This window comes from Equus quagga, chromosome 8 (genome assembly GCF_021613505.1).
Source record: "Equus quagga isolate Etosha38 chromosome 8, UCLA_HA_Equagga_1.0, whole genome shotgun sequence".
Lineage (NCBI taxonomy): Eukaryota > Metazoa > Chordata > Mammalia > Perissodactyla > Equidae > Equus > Equus quagga.
Window position 1 is genome coordinate 34,115,647 of NC_060274.1, and position 18,054 is coordinate 34,133,700.

The window sequence follows — 18,054 nt, forward strand, 5'->3', positions numbered from 1 at the left end:
ACTAAGCCTAGGACTATCTTTTCGAGGAAATGATTCAACACAGAATTTTTTTCCTACATTTATCAACCATGTCCTTTATAATTTGTTACACCAATTAATTCACAGAAACCACTTCACGCGAACACAGCGGTCAACTTTTCCACTAGTTGGGTTTTGCTCTTCCATCAGCTTTCTTAGTAATGAATGGAGGCTCACTTAAATTCAAAGCCTTCAGATTTCCAAAGAGAGTAGGGTTACCTCCGAAGAAGAGTTTCCACTCTCTGATTTCTCCACCAGGGAGTGGCTCCATTTTGAGCTTCCCTCAAACAAAGTACAAGCAACAATGCTTAGTCACATGAAGCCTCCATTTTGCCAGCTGCATATTTCCTCAAACGTCATTCACCAGGACGGGACGTCAGGAACTGTGGGTTCAAGCTCTTTGTGGTGTCCCAGGGACGTCTTTGAAGTTTGGCTGCTCACAGCATTTTGCGTGCGCTCAACTGCTGCCTGAAGCAAAATGTTTCCTAGCTTCAGTCTATTCTGAGAACCCTCGCCTTTAAATAAGAGCTTGCTGTATAAAAAACACAGCAAGCCTGTGTAATACTACTTCAGGTGCTATCTGGACACCGTGAAGCATTACAAATTCCCTAAGGGGATGCCCAACAATGTCAACTAGATGGTTATCTTGTAGGCTTGTTGTTCTTGAGTCAACTTAACTGTTACCATGGAAATAAAACACAAAAGGAGCTGTCCATCCCAGATGATAAAAACTGCTTAGAATTCTCGTTCAAGGGTTTTGTATTAAACACAGAACAAACTCTTCTGCTTAATTTGTTTTTTATGAAAATGAAAATCTTTCTTGTGAATATGCCAAAGTTATCTTACTGTATAACACAAGGACCACCAACGTATAAGCACATTTTAAAAACTAATAATTTACATATTTTTAAAAAGTAGAGTAATTTGCCTTCTGCCATCTTGAATTTGGCCACAATATCAGATCATCTGGAGAATCTTAAAAGCTTTATTCAGTTATTCAAGGATGCAGGGCCATCGCTTGAAGGTGCTATAGATTAGACCATCTACATTTACCTAAATAGCATCTTCAGGACATGGACTGATATTCTTCCCTACACAACGTTTCTAAGACAAATGAAAGTTTCTCTTAGAAGTTTGGGTCCTAATCTGTAACTCACAACATGTGGCAACCACAATTCCATTCCTTGTCCCTGCTCACAGCAGGATAACATAGTAGCTCATAGGAGTTAAGACTACAGGATAGGGTCAGCCTCCTTGGGTTAGAATCCCAGTTCTACAACTTAACAGCTGCGCTATTTTGACCCATTAGTTAAACTCCCTAAGCCTCAGTTTCCTCATCTATAAAATGGGCAAAACAACATAAAATGGATTGGCAAACTATGACCCACGGGCAAATCTGGCACACTACCTATTTTTGTAAAGAAAGCTTTATGAGAACATGGAAATGCCCATTCATTTACCTTTTATCTGTGACTTTTTGGGGGAGAGACTGCATGACCTACAAAGTCTAAAATATTTACTATCTGGGGGCCGGCCCCATGGCTGAGTGGCTAAGTTCGCGTGCTCCGCTGCTGCGGCTCAGGGTTTCAGCGGTTCGAATCCTGGGTGCGGACATGGCACTGCTCGTCAAGGCTTGCTGAGGTGGCATCCCACATGCCACAACTAGAAGGACCCACAACTAAGAATATACAACTATGTCCTGGGGGGCTTTGGGGAGAAAAAGGAAAAAAATAAAATAAAATATTTACTATCTGGCTGTTTAGAGAAAAAATGTGCTGGCCTCTGACATAAAGGGTTATTGTGAAGATTCAATGAGACACTCCATGTAACATTCTCCATATAGTTAAGCAACCAATAACTGTCATGGATTATTGTTATTTATTAATAGTAAAAAATTGTAAAATCATTGTGATGTCATTTCCTAAAATTCAGAGAGACATCTTTACACGGATCAGGAGCAGACCGCCCAAGAAGTAATGCCTTGGGATCAGTGGGCTAGACCCTCTTTTTGATGGAGGTGGCCGAGGTGGTGTGATGGCAGGACGTGCTGTGCAGCTGTCGGTGCAGGGCAGGGCGCCCGGTGGGGCACAGACAGCAGCTGCCGCGAGCCATCCATTTCAAGTAACTGATACTCTGCCAGTCCTTGATGGAGGATCTCTTGGTCACAGGTGTGTGACACATGCATATTCATCACTGGCCCCACTCCTAACTGTGCAGAGGAGATTAGAGAAGGAGTGGGAAGGGCTGAAATCATGCTTAGACCATGACCAGAGCAGAGCCCATTTCCATTTTCCTTGGCGGTAACTGCTTTCCCCAGATGTATTCTGCTTGTCAAGAGTATGCAATAAGGAGAGTGTGGTCTTGCACCTAAAATTTTAAGATGTGAGCTTAATAGAACAAAACGTAGGCTAAGAATCCAAAAGAATAAGATAGATCTAAAGCTGGTAATTTATCCTAACTGGCACTGCTGGCCCTATATTAGTACATTTGCAAATAATCTTTGGTCAACACCAAACATTACAATGGTTCCCATAAATCTTTCAAATAATCTTCATAAAATTGTCTTTCAAAGCAAATATTTAAAAGATCTAAAGAGCTTACATGGAGAGAGGGATTTTCAGAAACAAATCACTGCCTGTCCTCTGCTCCTGTCCAGGGCCTTGGGCACGTCACTCCATCAATTTGCACCTCGCTGCCCTGCATGGCAAAGGAAGCTTTAAACCCACACAATTAAAACAGCCATGATTCCAAATGATTCCTTGCTGCATGCTGGTGGGTTTTCATTTCCCTCCTGACAGGATCATAAATAAACTGGAGTCCGTAGGAAGCGAAGAACATTACCACCAGGAGGAGACCTCAAATTGGCCAACGGTTTACATATCAAAATGGAATGAATGAATCACGCAAACTCAGAGTTGTAAAGTTTTCAGTGCTCATCCCAAGAATCTTCCTACCAAATCGTCTCACTGTTATTATTTAAAACAATCGGGCCCTCCTTTGCATGTGGCAGCTCAGTAAAAACCGTACACATGACATTAATAGTTAGGGTCATTGCCCTGAAGGAACTTAGCAACTAAGACAGTCAAGGCTGTCACTGGTGGAAATGAAGAAAGCCAGTTCTACCACGTGGGCAGACGTCATCAAGGACCAGCTAACACAGTTTTAGAGTTTCCAGTTCATTCAAACTAATATTCAAGTTGGTTCAAAGCACTTGGCAATCTCGCTTCTTGAAAGAGACACAGGTGCTGCCTGATTTTAGTTAGCGGCGAAATTCTCCACAATGTCCTCCTTCAGCCCGCCCCACTGAAGCAGCGTTCACACCGAACCAGCCTGGCAGCGCATCCAAGCCTTCAGCTTCCTCAGCATGAGGAAGAGTCAGCAACCATCCCATTTTTCAAGTCAAAAGATAGCTTCTGAACGGCCGGGAGCAGCAGGGACATCTACACCGAGACTCCACACAGCTTTCTCCCACTGTGCCTGTCTCCAAATTTCCTCTTTTTGTAAAGATGCTAGTCATACTGAATTAGGGCCCGCTCTAATGATCTCAGTATAACTGTAAAGACTATCTCCAAATAAGGTCATATTCTGAGGTGCTAGGGGTGGGGACACCTATGAATCTGGGGGAACACCATTCAACCCAAAACACATTTCTAAAGCTCCATGTCTATACCCAGGTCAATGATGACTAGCATTTTTTCAACTTTATCTAAGTATAATTGACAAATAAAATTGTAAGACATTTAAGTGTACATCGTGGCGATTTGATATATGTGCACACTGCGACAGGATTCCTCCCTTCTAGTTAATACATCCACCATCTCACCTATTTACCTTTCTTTTAATCAGAACATTTGAGTTCTACTCTCTTAGCAAATTTTAATTACACAATACAGTGCGATCAACTTTAGTCACCAAAGTTATACATTAGATCCTCAGGCCTTATTCATCTGATAGCTGAACGTTTGTACCCTTTTACCAACCTCTCCCTATTTTCCCCACCCTCCAGCCCCTGGCAACCACTTTTCTACTCTGTTTCTATGAGTTTGACTTGTTTTTTAGATTTCACACATAAGTGATACCATGCAGCATTTGGCTTTCTCTGTCTGGCTTATTTCACTTAGCACAATGCCCTCCAGGTTGATCCCCCTTGTCACAAATGGCAGGATTTCCTTCTTTCTCATGGATGAATGATATTCCATTTTATAGAGAGAGAGAGAGAGAGAGAGAGAGAGACCACATTTTCTTTATTCATTCAGCCATTGATTGACGCAGGTTATTTCCAAATCTTGGCTATTGTGAAAAACGCTGCAATGCACATGGGAGGGCAGTATCTCTCCGAGATCCTATTTTCATTTTCTTTGGATATATACCCAGATGTGGGATTGCCAGATAATAGGGTAGTTTGACTTTCAATTTTTTGAGGAACCTCCATACTGTTTTCCATAGTGGCTGTGTGGCTACTATTTTTTAAGTACTTGTCGTTTCTCTGAGGTGCACAGGAACAGAACAGATGCAAAGGAACAGAATAAATACAAACTATAATTTATACACAAACCTGCTCACAAAGCTCGTTGCATGTGTTTCTCTCTGTATCAGACCTCTAAGCACATGCAGTTTGCAAGCTGAATGAATTTAATATGTTAAAATGGTTTCATGCTTTGTTGACTTGTGGGGTTGCTAGTTAGTCATGGCTGACACTAAAAATTACTGATTTTCCTCTTTAAAAATATAAATAGGATATGGCTTGAAATAAAACAATTAGATTTCTAAAGACTATTACTGACATTGAATACAACTGGAAAGAAAAGTATTCGCTGAATTGACACCCTTTTTTATCATACTGACTCAATCTGACTTTCACATATGTATCATCATTTGTCAAAAGTTAAGAATTCAGTTGGTGTTTTGAAAGCAGTCCTACCATGCAACATCAAAAAGGGTATCAATCTCTCAGATTGCAGCACGAGACCATTCAAAAGTTCATTCAAAATCAAGTAGACACAGTTATTGCCAAGGATGTATGATACATACACATCTCTGAAGCAAATTTGGCAGAATATTATGGTGGAAAAAATAGCAAGCGCATTCTACCTAATCAGAACATAGATTGATGTCATCTTTCTCTCAGCACCTTCATCTTTATCACCATTCGTCACAGTGACATTCTCTCGTGAGGGAGGGTTGAACGATGAGAAAATGTGTGCGTTTCACATTCATTTTCTAGCTAAAGGAAGAGAAGGACTCAAGGAACTTTTCCAAAGCCATACAGTATACAGAGGTTTCTTAGTCTATGCACAGTAGCCCAGTACTTCTCAAAATTTAATCAAAAATTTCACATAAATTTTTACTCTAGGTGTCTCTCAAATATGGCACCACTGCTTTGAACCCAATCACTATAACCCGCTAACTCATTGGGAAAGGCCACATTGTAACTCAACTCACATCTTGGAATACAAAGAAAACAACAGATAGTAATACTTAATGACAACCCAAAAAGGGGACAAAGTTCAGTTCCTCATCTGTTGTGAGCAAAGGTAGAAAATTACAAAGGAATTCTTTTGGGTCACAAAGATGTCATTTAGAGCTCACGGCAGCAATTTAAAAAATAGTACCCTTCTGGATTGAGTGATTTCACCTGCCTGCTCGACTGCTTAATTTAGAACCAGGAAGCAAATTACAGTCATACAGAATCCAGGCATGAAATTATGAATGTTTGATCTCCCACGGTCTAGACTTCAGCTATGTCTTCAAACCAGGGCAGAGGACAAAATTCCCCAGTTTTCTCCAACAAAAGATCCACGTGACATTTTGCAATATTCATATTCAGTCTTCATTCTTGCATTCACTCATTCATCTAATATGAGGAGACTTTCACACATAGCACCATGCCTAATGAGAAATGCAGCTCAGGCTCCTACTGGAACACAAGAAGGACTGGGTTTCCATAGTCAGAATCCTGGGGAAAGCTGACAGAATTATCTATCTATTACGAACAAGGCCAAAAAAGTCTGGATTAGCTGGATGACTATTTCATTATCTGCTTTCTTTTATCGTGAGAGACTTGGCCTCTCAATGTTATCTAGGGCAAATATCAAATATTTTCATGCAGTTGAGGTATTTCTCTTCACTTACCACCTGTCCACCTCTTTACTGATTTTCCTTTAGTCTTATTTGCTTGGGTTTCCCTTGGTATCTATTATGCCATGCTCTTTCAGTAGACAGAATAATCTATCTGCTTAGATATCCTGAAAAGTTGTTCTTGAACTGACCTTTGATACATTACAGGAGTTCACTCATCATATAATTATTGTGCAAAGCAAAGAATCCTGTTTAACATGAATAAGCACCCCAAATGTGTTTGGAAAGTTCACATTTTCACATATCTAACTTTCTTAAGCTGGAACCATCTGTCTGCAAAGGAACAAAATAACTGGAGAGGAGAGACAAAGTAAAGATTTAATTGTCTTAAGCTGAAATAACTTTAGCTTTGACTCAGTAAATTCTTATCAGCGCGTTTCTTTTCAACGTAAACATATTATATATCTCATTTTTGCAGAGTGATTTGTGAGTTATTTCTGTTTTACGATGTCAAATTACCTCAATGACCTAAAGCACCACAATGAAATCTCTTTAAAATATTTAGTATTGGATGCTATGAAATGAAGCGTGACACTTCATTTCTCCATTAGCCAAGCAATCACCACAAACATTTTTATTCTCCTCCCTTTCTCCTTCTTTCAGATTTTAAGTTATTACTCTGTTCTTTACTCTCTCCTCATTATTTAAATTTTTCTTGCTCCTTCTGCCGTAGGACACTTCTCCAGTATGTCACAGCTCTCGTTACCCACCTGAGCCTTCCCTCCATCTGAATTCTTCACACTCTCTGATCTCTACTCTTCCAATCCCAGTCCCAGCAAATGAATCTGGCCATGAACTCATTCCCTCTCTGCTGTCTAATGAGTGCCCTCAAAGTCCTAGCACAGCAATAAACCCTTGAGATATTTTACCTCCCACTATGATTTTGCATCAAGGCAACTACTACTAGGAACATACACTTCCATGGGGTTTTAAAAACCCTATTCCAACTATCAAAATGCAAGGTCCCTTAAAATTTGTGAGATAAAATACATATCACGATTTATGTAAAATACAACACATGATATGTTAATACAATCAGTTTTGAAGTAAACTCTCCTTTGTTTATATTACAGTATTATCTCTGAATTTCTACCTTACTATTTTGTTCATATTACTGCCATGTCAATGTTATTTCCCTAAAAGTGGAAGGATTCATTTGAATGTATTAAATGTATATTAAAAAATGGCTTTCAGTTGTCACGCTACTAACATCAGGAACAAAAGACTATGTCACCAAGTCATTTAACTGGCCAAAGATGCCAAAGCAAAATTCTTCCAACTGTAGTTTTATGGAACACCCGGAACCACCTCAAATTACCCCAAATTCTTTTCTACTTCACTTTCATTTCAGTAACTGCGACTTCCCAGTAGCTGTTTTATTATTCCAGTGATACACACAGCCAATTTCTCCTTCTGAAATGTTTGAAATCCAATGCTGCCTGCTAAATTGAATGCGGAACCATGTACCATATTAAACACTTCAATAGCAAGTCTAACAATGATGGACTCCCACCAGAAGCAGAGAGCGGAAATCACTCTTCATAAATATAGGAAAAAACACCGCCTAGTCAATATTGAGGACAGATTTATCTTGTCACATATCAAAACAATCTGTGGTCAATACCAAAACACCATAATGAGAGTTTACAAGGGGGGCTGATGGAGCATTTCTGTATTTATTCAATGGGATACCAGAGGGGAAAGCAGCAGAACAGAGAGGAGAATATTTGCAATGCAATTAGGGGAGACAAGTGCATCTGAACGCACACCAGACGCAGGGGCCTCCCCTTAAATTCACACAGTCCAACGTCTTCATGCAGCGAACAGCGTCCAAATGCACTTCCTACAGTTTTAAAACTTTTGTCAGTTAACTAGCTGTTTACCGAGGGCCTCGCCTGGGTGCTCAACATTTCGGGTGCGCCATCCAGCTCTATGGACGTTGTTCCAACACCATCTGTCACTTAAGCTTCCACAGATTCAGAAATTTCAATTCCAACTAATCTACTACTCGGCACTCACACCGCAGCTATAATTCAAATTTCGACATGAAGCTTGAATTCCTTTTCAGCGTTCTTCAACTCTGACCCAGCTCCCCCCACTCCTTCAGTGAAAAGGGCCAAGACAACAGCCCAGCAAGTGGGGCAGGCAAAACAGGGCCCCTTTGTTCCTCTGTCCTTTCAGCTCCCTATTGAGGTGAGGGCCTGAAAAGCTGCGCAAGGCTCTGGGAGACAGCAGCAGGCTAGCTCGCAAGCCACCCTTCCTCAAAGACCAAAAGACTCCAGGATGAAACTCTGTCGACAATCCAGTTTTACTGTAAGGCGTAATTAATGGAAGATTAGTACTTTGGCTTTCCCTTTCTCTTGAGAGAGCATCTGTTAACGGTGTTTAATACGAGTTGGTAATGTTTGCCAAAAATGTATTCTGTGAATCAAACCATCCCAAAGCCACGGGCATCTAAAAGCAGCATGAAATTAGCTTTAAAGTTGAAATTTGGAGAAAAGATCGCTACAAACTGAATACATATACTGAATTTTTTGAATGCTCTCAGCCCACTTGAGAAAGATAAATCGAATTCATTGCATATTACACAGTAGAAGACCTCCTACACGATTCCCTCAGATTTCCTTGGGAATATATTTTTCTGGTCACAGTGGATTTTGAACCAAGGTACCAGGCTCATCATAAAATTTACATACACACATGAGTACATGCATCTTCAAAATATTCTTTCCAGCCCTTGCTATCACCTTTTAATCAGAAGAATTTTTAAGAGGATCATTTTCGTCTGCTGGTATCTGTCATTTTCATTCTCATGTGAAGCGAGCAACGCTTTAAGTTCAGGGCAATATGGAAGAATATCAGAGAACACAGAAGACAAGATTTGTCCTTCCGGGTTTTAAACCGAAGAAGCCATTTGGATAGGACGTGCACTAAAACAGCATCAGTGTGCCCTTTACCATGGCATTTCTTAGATTCACTAGTTATTTAGTCACTTAAGGGAAACCCTCCATTAGACTTTAAAAAATTACCTTTTCCTAATTTGAAATTCCAATCTTGTAAACCAGAAAAATAGGTCAATTAAGTTGACACCACATCTTTTTTATTAGCTCGGCTAAGCAATTATAATTGGGTAGTGAGGGTTTATGCTGTCATCTTTGAAGATGCAATCGTGGGCAGGAGTGCCCAACGCAGACCTTTAATTTACAACTCCAGCATATCCGTAAACATTCGGCATAGGCTATGCCTATATATCAGATTTGCTCTTGATCTGGGTTAAAATAACGTCATTTTTTTAACAAAACAAAAGCATACTAATATTTAACGTGTCCTTAGAGCAAAATCACTTAGGACAAGCGCACTACAGATATATATGGCCTAATGCAACACTAAAAAAAATAACATCAATGCATGTCATCAATGCTGGCTTATCCTGCACTATGACACACAGACACACCTACTCCACTGCATCTATTTCAAGCTCTGCACAAAGTATAGGGTCAATTAACACTTGTTAGAAACCATACATCTTCTTACTAATAAAAGTTAAACCCATAAGTTAGAAAATATTGTGAATGATTTATTCACAATATATAGTCTATTAATTTATAACTTTAAAAAGTAACAGCTATAGCTCTTTATACCCTCTAGGATGGCTATGATCAAGAAAATAGGAAGTAAGTGCTGGCAAAGAAGTGAAGAAACTGGAACCCTTGTACACTCTTGGCGGGACTGTAAAATGGTGTAGCTGCTACGGGAAACAGTGTAGTCATTCCTCAAAAAATGAAAATAGAATTACCATATGATCCAGCAATCCCATTTGGGTATACACCCTAAAGAGTGGAAAGAAGCGACTCAGAAAGATATCTGTACACTCATGTTCATTGCAGCATTATTCACAATAGCCAAAAAGTGGAAGCAGCCCAAATGCCCATTGACAGATGAATCGATGAAAACAAAATGCGTATGTACATACAATGGAATATTATTCAGCTTTAAAAAGGAAGGAAATTCTGACACATGGATGAACCTTGAAGACATGATGCTAAGTGAAATAAGCCAGTCACCAAAGGACAGATACTGTAGGATTCCACTCCTATGAGGCACTCGGGGTAGTCAAATTCACAGAGACAGAAAATAGAATGATCCTTGTCAGGGTGGGAGGGGGGTGGGGAGTTATTGCTTAACACGCATCGAGTTTCAGTTTGAGAAGATGAGAAAAGTTCTGGAGAGGACAGTGGTGATGGCTGCACAACCATGTGAAGTATTTAAACTATACAGTTAAAAAGAGTTAAAATGGTAAATTTTATGTTATATACATTTTACCACAATAAAAAAAAAAACTTAGCAGGGCCGGCCCGGCGGCACAGCGGTTAAGTTCACACGTTCCGCTTCTCGGTGGCCCAGGGTTCGCCGGTTCAGATCCCGGATGCGGACATGGCACCACTTGGCAAGCCATGCTGTGGTAGGCGTCCCACATATAAAGTAGAGGAAGATGGGCACGGATGTTAGCTCAGGGCCAGGCTTCCTCAGCAAAAAGCGGAGGATTGGCAGTAGTTAGCTCAGGGCTAATCTTCCTCAAAAAAAAAAAAAAAAAGACTTAGCAAAAACATCACATTTTCTAGAAATATATTGCACTTGCTCCCCTATTTAAAGACAACCTGATACTGAAAATTTATAGTTGCTAAAACTGGAGGCAGAGCCATTCCCATATTGTCCTCATGTAGCCCTCTCCTTCACATTTTGATAGGGAAAATAAACATCAGCTCATTTTGGTGCATTTTCCTATTCTTAGAAACCTCAGTCTCCGATGTCAATAAAGCTCTTTCAGACTAAAGAGGCTTTTCATTTGCCTGGGTGGACAAAGGGACAAAGGGTGGACAAATTACAATAAGCCACTGGATCCTTGCCCCAGCATCCCTAATGCTAGGAGACCCCTAGCAGCTCCTCCGCCCTCACCTGGAGGAAGGGTCAGGGCTCATGCAGGTGGAGAAGCATGAAACAGAAAAGGGAAAGTGCGTCTAAAGGAATTTAGTAATTTTCAATCATTTTCAAATCACCTCCTCTTTGCCACTCATCTCAGCAGTTGAAGGCTGACCTACAGCAGTCTTTGGATGCAAACACAGAATCTCCTAGAGAAGAATACTGTAGGAGCTCTACACTCTAGGTAAATTTGCTTTCCATTAGCATGCTTCTTAGATGGAAACTGTTTGGTGGAAATGGGAATGAAACGCCAAAGTTTTCTGACGGAGGCAGCAAATCAGGACTACTGTGGACTGAATTGTGTACCCCACCTCCCCGCAAATTCCTATGTTGAAGCCTTAATCCCCAATATGACTGTATCTGGAGATAGGGCTTTTTTAGGAGATAATTAAGGTTAAACGAGGCAGGAAGGGTGGGGTCCTAATCCTATACGATCTGTGGCCTTCTAAGAAGAGGAAGAGAGAGAGATCTCTCTCCACATGCGCCACAGAGAGAAGATGGCCATCTGTGTGCAAGCCAGAGGGGAGCTCTCACCAGAACCCGCCCATGCTGGCACTCTGACCTTGGACTTCCAGACTCCAGAACTGTAAGAAAATAAACGTCTGTTCTTTAAGCCATCCAGTCCATGGTACTTTGTTTCGCAGACCCAGCTGACTAAGAAAAGGCCTTCCGATTTCATGGCGGCGACAATATCAAGAGAAAAGCATGGACGCCTCATGCTTTTGGCAGTGACCTTAGGGGCGAGTAACGACTGTGGGAGCCGCGAGTGGGCTTTCTCAGCTGTTCACAGTGTTCTGTTCCTTGATTTGAGAACTAGTTACATTGGTGTATTCAGTCTGGGCAAGTTCATCAAGCTGGACATTTATATGTGAAAAAGAATCTGTGTGTGTGGAAGTATGCAGCCACAGATGATAAAAGGAGAATTAATCTCCCCGAGGGCAGGAACTCTGTTTTCCTCACCCCTGTATCCCCAGCCAGGAACAGTAGGGCACGTGCTCAGCAAATATTTATGAGTGAATGAATGAATGAAAGAATCTCTTTACCAGAAAAGCTTGCTGTGGGGGTCCATTAAAAGGCTCCTTTGTACATACACAAAATAATATCTGCAGATTCTATTCATATTCAACCGATTACACAAGGAAAACTGCACCTACACGAAAGCATTACTTGAATGGATTCATAAGAAAATTTTCTACAGTCCAGGTGTATACATTCTCTGTACCCTCTCTCTCATGCTTCTGAAGCACTCACACCCAACTATTCTTGTCATTGTCATGTCGCCCTCACAGGAAGTACCATTTCCAAGGATGACTTGCTTTTCACTTACTGTCACTGTTGCCATAACAAAAATGATCTGGTGTAAGGGCACCAGCCTACAGTCCAAAGACCTCATCCGGACCCTGCATTAGAGGGATGGGCGACCTCTCTGAGCCCCACTGGACTCATTCTGAAACCCAGAAGTTTCGCTACAGTGTCCTCTTACAGCTCTCATATTCCTGCATTATGTGAAATGTTTAGCAACTTTCCTGTAATAAAATAGAAAGCAGGCTGAAAGAAGACCATGAGTCAGTAGGATTAAGAATGCAAAATGAATTCATTTTTCCAGCTGGTCAGTAAATTACAATCATTCTAAAAGCTATTCCAGGAACAGCTGATTCTTGTTTCTACCAGTTAACACGCAGCATCTTTGTAAATGCACTAGGAATTTAGGATATCAAACGCTTTCCTAAGATTTTGTACTCGGGTCCCGTTCAAATTCAACATCCAATTTGAGGAGTAAATCTTCTGCAGTCAAAAAAAGTCTACAGAAGAGATTCAGAGCTGGAAGCCCGAAACAGAAACATTTGCCTTTTCTTAAAAAAAAACAAAGTTTTCTCAAAAATTGTGATGTTCCAGGAACTCTTGGCCTCTCTCATCGCAGGGGTTCTGGTCACTAAGGACACTCCAGTGACGGTAACTGGTTGGACTATAGGTTAACAGGCGCGTACCTAAAAGCTAACAGGAATAAAGGAACACATAAAGGAACTCAAGGGCAATACCGGCAATAAAAGGCCATTTCACAATACAATTGGCTGAGTTACAATATTGCCGGCTCCTGTGAGGTCTGCAGGGGTCAGTTACATGGGCTTATGTCCCTAATTTTGAACACTCAGTGGTTTCAGGCTTCCCCTAAACTAATGAACGATAAGCCCCAAAAGGCCCCATTTTCAGTCTTGGATGGTAACGCGTAGGGGCAAAAAACTAATCCTCGCTCCCCGACTTCCTAGCTATGTGGCCTTGGGGAAGTTACTTGACCTCTGCAGGTCTCCGTCTAATTTTTTAAATGGGGGTGTCGCGGACATTAAATGAGATGATACGTGTAACACGCACAGCGCCCGGAGTATCTGAAGCTCTCAAAAAATGCTGCGTAGAAGGTATCTAGTTGTCTAAATCTATTTCAGTACTTCTGGAAGGTCTCATTTACTTGCGAGCTATTATTACAATATTTTAATAACAGGGCACGGTTAGCATAAAGCAGTCCCACCCAAGCAGTGCCGCCTCTGTAGGTCTGTGTTCAGTGACTACCGTGTTCCTTCCCAGGACAGCCCCAGGGGGAGCTCCTGGTGCAGAACGAAGGCCTCCTGCCCCGTTACACTCGCTTCCTACTCTTCCTGCAAGATCCTCGAGCGAGAAACAGCCCAGCCCCTCAGATGCGCACGTGGGCGCGTGCACCCTACGGGATCGGCAAGGGAAAGGACGCTCCCCTCCCAGGAGAGACGGCTCCGCGCCGGATGTCGCCTCCGGCTGGAGCAGCTGATGCGAAAAGGGAGGAGGCGGGTGGGAAAGAGCCGCCCCCGCTCCGCGCCCGCCGCTGCGCAGGGGCGGCCCCCGGGCGCGCCGGGCACAGGAGATGCGGCGGCGGCCCGACAGCCGGGCGGGAGGGGAGGGGATCCGGAGGGAAGGGAAGCAGCCCCCGGGGTACACCGCTCTGGGAGAAATGACGACTCCCTGGCTCACTCGAACCCCGCACCGGGATTCCGACTCTGCGCACTGGCAGACGCGGGCCGGGAATGGCCGAGCGGGCGAACGGCGGGGGACCAGCACGTTGCGGCGCCCACCCGCGCGGCGCAGATGGCGCGCGCCGTGAGATGGATGCTCCGGAGCCGGCAGGCACTCCCGGCTCAACACAGCATCCCCGGGGAAGCTGTGGCCAGACCCCACCATTGGGAGCCTGGGCAGGGAAGGGGCTCTTCAGAGTCCGCCCCAAGCCCCGGCGTGCCAGCCCCAAGTCCCAGCCCCCCGGACGCTGGGCGGGGCGCCTGGACCCCCGAGGCCCGCACCTGTAGGGCCAACAAAGCCCGGGGAAAGCCCCCAACCCTGCTGCCTCCGCGGTCTCTTTGGTTCCCCCCATTCCCCATGTCCAGGGCGGCGAGAGCGGAGGGCGGCTCGGCCCGAAACTCCGGCGATCGGCGCAGGTGTGAGCGCATCGGAACAAAGCCCACGCCCAGATGTATCCGCCGGCCCCGAACGCGCACCCGCCCAGCGCGCCGGCCGCTCCCTGCGCTCCTCGCCCCGCCGGCTCTGTGGCGGGACCCCCAGCCCTCGGGGTCCCTGCCCGGGAAGCCGCAGTGCCGGGCCTAGGAGCCTCTCCAGGCCCGCCTGCCCACAGAGACTCCAGGCGGGGCTGCCCGGAAAGCGTGGGGCGCTGGCGCGGATGCTGAAGTTGGTCGCCGAGCGGAGGAGGGGATGGGCGCCCGCCGGGGGCCGCTGCATGTGAGCGGTGCCCTCCCCGGCGCCCGTGCCCTCCGCGCTGCGATCGGGGGCCTGAGGGCAAGCAGGGGGCCGGCGACCAGGTTCGCCCGGCCGCCGGGAGGGCGCTGTGCGGAACCCAGCCGGCGTGCCAAGGACCCCAGAGCAGCCCCGCGCCGTCCCCGCTCCCCGAGGTGTCCCCGCCGCAGCCGCGCGCCGAGCTACTCACGTTCTGCAGCCGCGGCCGCCCAGAGCCCGAGCGCAGATGGCGCCGCTCCCGCGCCACCGCAGCCTCCGGCGGCCCGCCGTCCCCGCGCCGTCCCTGCGCCCGCGCGGCCGAGGCTCGACTGCGGCGCGCGGCCGCCGCGCCCCAGGCAGGCAAGCAGGCAGGGCTGGCCCGCCGGCGCCCCCGCCCTCCCGCGCGCCGGCCCTGGTCCTCCCGCAAGCCCGCCCTCCCCGGGGCCCCCGCCCCGCCCCGCCCGGGCCTGCGGCGGCGGCGAATGGGCGCCTCGGGGACCGGTGGCCCCTCACCTGCGCGGCCGCGCCGCCGCCAGCCCGCGTCATCCTGCGAGCGCGTGCGGTGGCGGCTGTCGGGGTAGGGGCCGGGGGGTGGGGGCCGGGGGGCGGGGGCGGTCCGGGGACGCGGGTGGCTGCGATCCGACTCCAAAAGATGTTCCAGAAAATGGGTGGTTTTTCAATGCCACTCTCATGGGCTTGGGGTTCTGTGGGAGGTCTGCGTTCTTCTTCTTTTAAAGCATTTAATTTCTTCGAAACTCGCCCGTTGCGATGGCTGAGATTGGTGGTTTTTTGTTTTGTTTTTAATTTCTTTTGCAACTGGTCTTTCCACACAGCCCTCAGAAAGGAAGACTGCATCAAAAGGTAGAGGCTGCCTATTCGCGGGAGGAATCGGTTCTTCTGGAGAATTATTTGCAATGTAAAAAGAGTTAAGATCTTCTAAATGTGTAATGTTTTAGCAAACATACTGCGGGCTGCATAGTTCAGGCTTCGAAGCCCCCACACTCCCACTGCATCCCAGTGGGTGGCCAAGATCCTTAGCCTGGCACTCAAGGTCCTGAGTCATATGTTCCCGTCTGCAGCCTGGTCTCCCAGAGCTTCCTCCCCACCCCATACCGCCGGGTATCACCTGATTGACCATTTGACCATTTACCGCAGGCTCCTGCTCGCGCTCCGCTCTGCTGGAGGCTTGTTTCCTTCACTTCTCTAGTTTAACTCAAAAAACATTTCTGGAGCCCCTCGTCCCCTCTCCCCACCCCCAGGCCCCAGGCCCTGTGGTAGGGCAGAGATTCAGGGATAAAAAGGGCACAGGGTTATCCTTCAAGGCCCTGACAACTCCTGTGCTCTGCTCTAATTTCAACTTGAGCTTGCCGCTTGAACTCACAGCACGGTGCGTGCAAGTGAGCAGCCTTTTTTTTCTGTCTGCCCCTCCTGCCATCCCCTCCACCTGCCACCCCAGATGTGCTCCAGCCACACAGAACCTCCTGTTTCTGAAACCACAGTTCCTGAAACAGTATGATCTCTGGCCACTGCTGGGTCTTTGCACAAGTTATTTCCTCAGTCCCATGACTCTTCTGACCCCGGTCCTAACCCCACCACCTGGGTACCTCTCACCTCTCAATTAATTGTCCAAATTTCCCTCTGAGTTACCTTCCAAAAAAAAAAATCTGGGCTAGTTCTCTCTTGCCTATAAAATAAATTCCAGATCTCCTGCCTCCTTCACCATCTGCCCCTAACTTACCTCTCCACCCTCCAGCGAAAAGAATTTTCGTAGCTCTAAGCCTCTGCATGTGAGATTCCTGTCTAGAACATTCCTCCATCTCTTTTTCATCTGGCAAACTCCTGTTCGTCCCTTAGAGCCTCGCTCAGTTGTTACCTCCCCTTTCCTGAGTCTTTCCTGAGTCCGTGTGTGTTTTCTTGAAACAGTACTTGTCACATTTTAATTATCTGTTTGCATGTCTGATTCCCCAAACTTTCACTTCTTTGAGGACAATTTGTCTTATTTATTTTTGTGTGACTTCATTTCCCAACACAAAGGGAGCCACAGAATCATCATAACTCAACTCTCACTGCCTGTATAAAGCACTTCAGACCCGTCCGTTCCCTCCTCCACCCACTAATTGCTGGGAGTCCTGGGGTTGTCCTGCATGTCCGTCTGCCTTTTGCCTTGGCGCCCCAAGGGTGCCCCGTCAGCCCAGCCACTGGGAGATGGATTACCTGCCAACATCCCTTCCCCACACGGCAAACCTGTGAGGTGGGAAAATGACACTCAGCTCTCTCGGTTCTTGCCCTAGTTCTGTGCAGCAATCTGTCCCCTGGGCACTGAAGTAGCACTGCCTGTGTCGCCCAGTATTACAACCTCCTAAAGACCAACCTTAAACAATGACTCCAACTTCTGCCTGGACTTGTTCTTTCTCTTGGGGTCCCAGCCATGACGCATGAAGCCAGGAGGAGGGGCAATCCTGACGCTGGGGCCTGCCCAGAAGGCAGAGATACTCGGGGTGTTGAAGGAATCCGTACATGAAGGAATCTGGGACAAGTGACACCTTCTTACCAAAACTTAAATTATTTTGATACTACATAATACTTGTAATATTATAAAGTTATTATATCACTTTAATTTCTAGCTTATTAGTTCAACTGCACTGCAGCTCTGCATGGCTCGGATTAGTCTCCCGACAGGATGAGCAACAGGCAGGACCAAACAGCTGCTGCCTGAGGAGCTGAGATGAAGGCAGCAGGAGGGGAAAGAGCAATAATCTGAAAATGGATTAGAAGGAAGCTGGAGTGGGCTCAAGGACTATCCGTTTGATGTGCCGGGTGATGCGTGAGGCATTCTGATCTGGCTGCACATTGCCAGTGATATGCACCCCACACGGCCTTACCTTAACTGCCACCCCTGTTCCATCCCTCAGCCTTATCCTCTATCCCAAGCTTCACTTCATCCTCAAACCCAGGTGAGAGCTGAGAATATCGTAAGTCTGTTTTCTCCATCATTTGATAATAATAGAATTTCCCATGTGCCCGGCACTACTATAAGCACTTCACACTTCCTAACTCATTTAATCCTACGGCAATCCCGTGCAGTATATACTATTATCATCCCCATTTTGGAAAGAGAGGGTAAGTAACTTGCAGAGGTCACACAGCTAGTGGCAGAGCCTGGATTCAAGC

The 18,054-nt window shown here is 45.7% G+C and overlaps 1 protein-coding gene across 15 annotated transcripts in view; it reads right to left on the minus strand.

Moving 5' to 3' along the window:
- Window positions 1-15,246, minus strand: part of NRCAM (neuronal cell adhesion molecule) — a 253,025-nt gene extending 237,779 nt beyond the window's left edge. For all 15 annotated transcript variants that reach the window (XM_046670446.1, XM_046670455.1, XM_046670451.1 and 12 more), the window contains exon 1: window positions 15,095-15,246. The gene's annotated coding sequence lies outside the window, so the exon portion shown is untranslated. The remainder of the gene's footprint in view (window positions 1-15,094) is intronic.
- Between the last annotated feature and the right edge of the window lie 2,808 nt (window positions 15,247-18,054).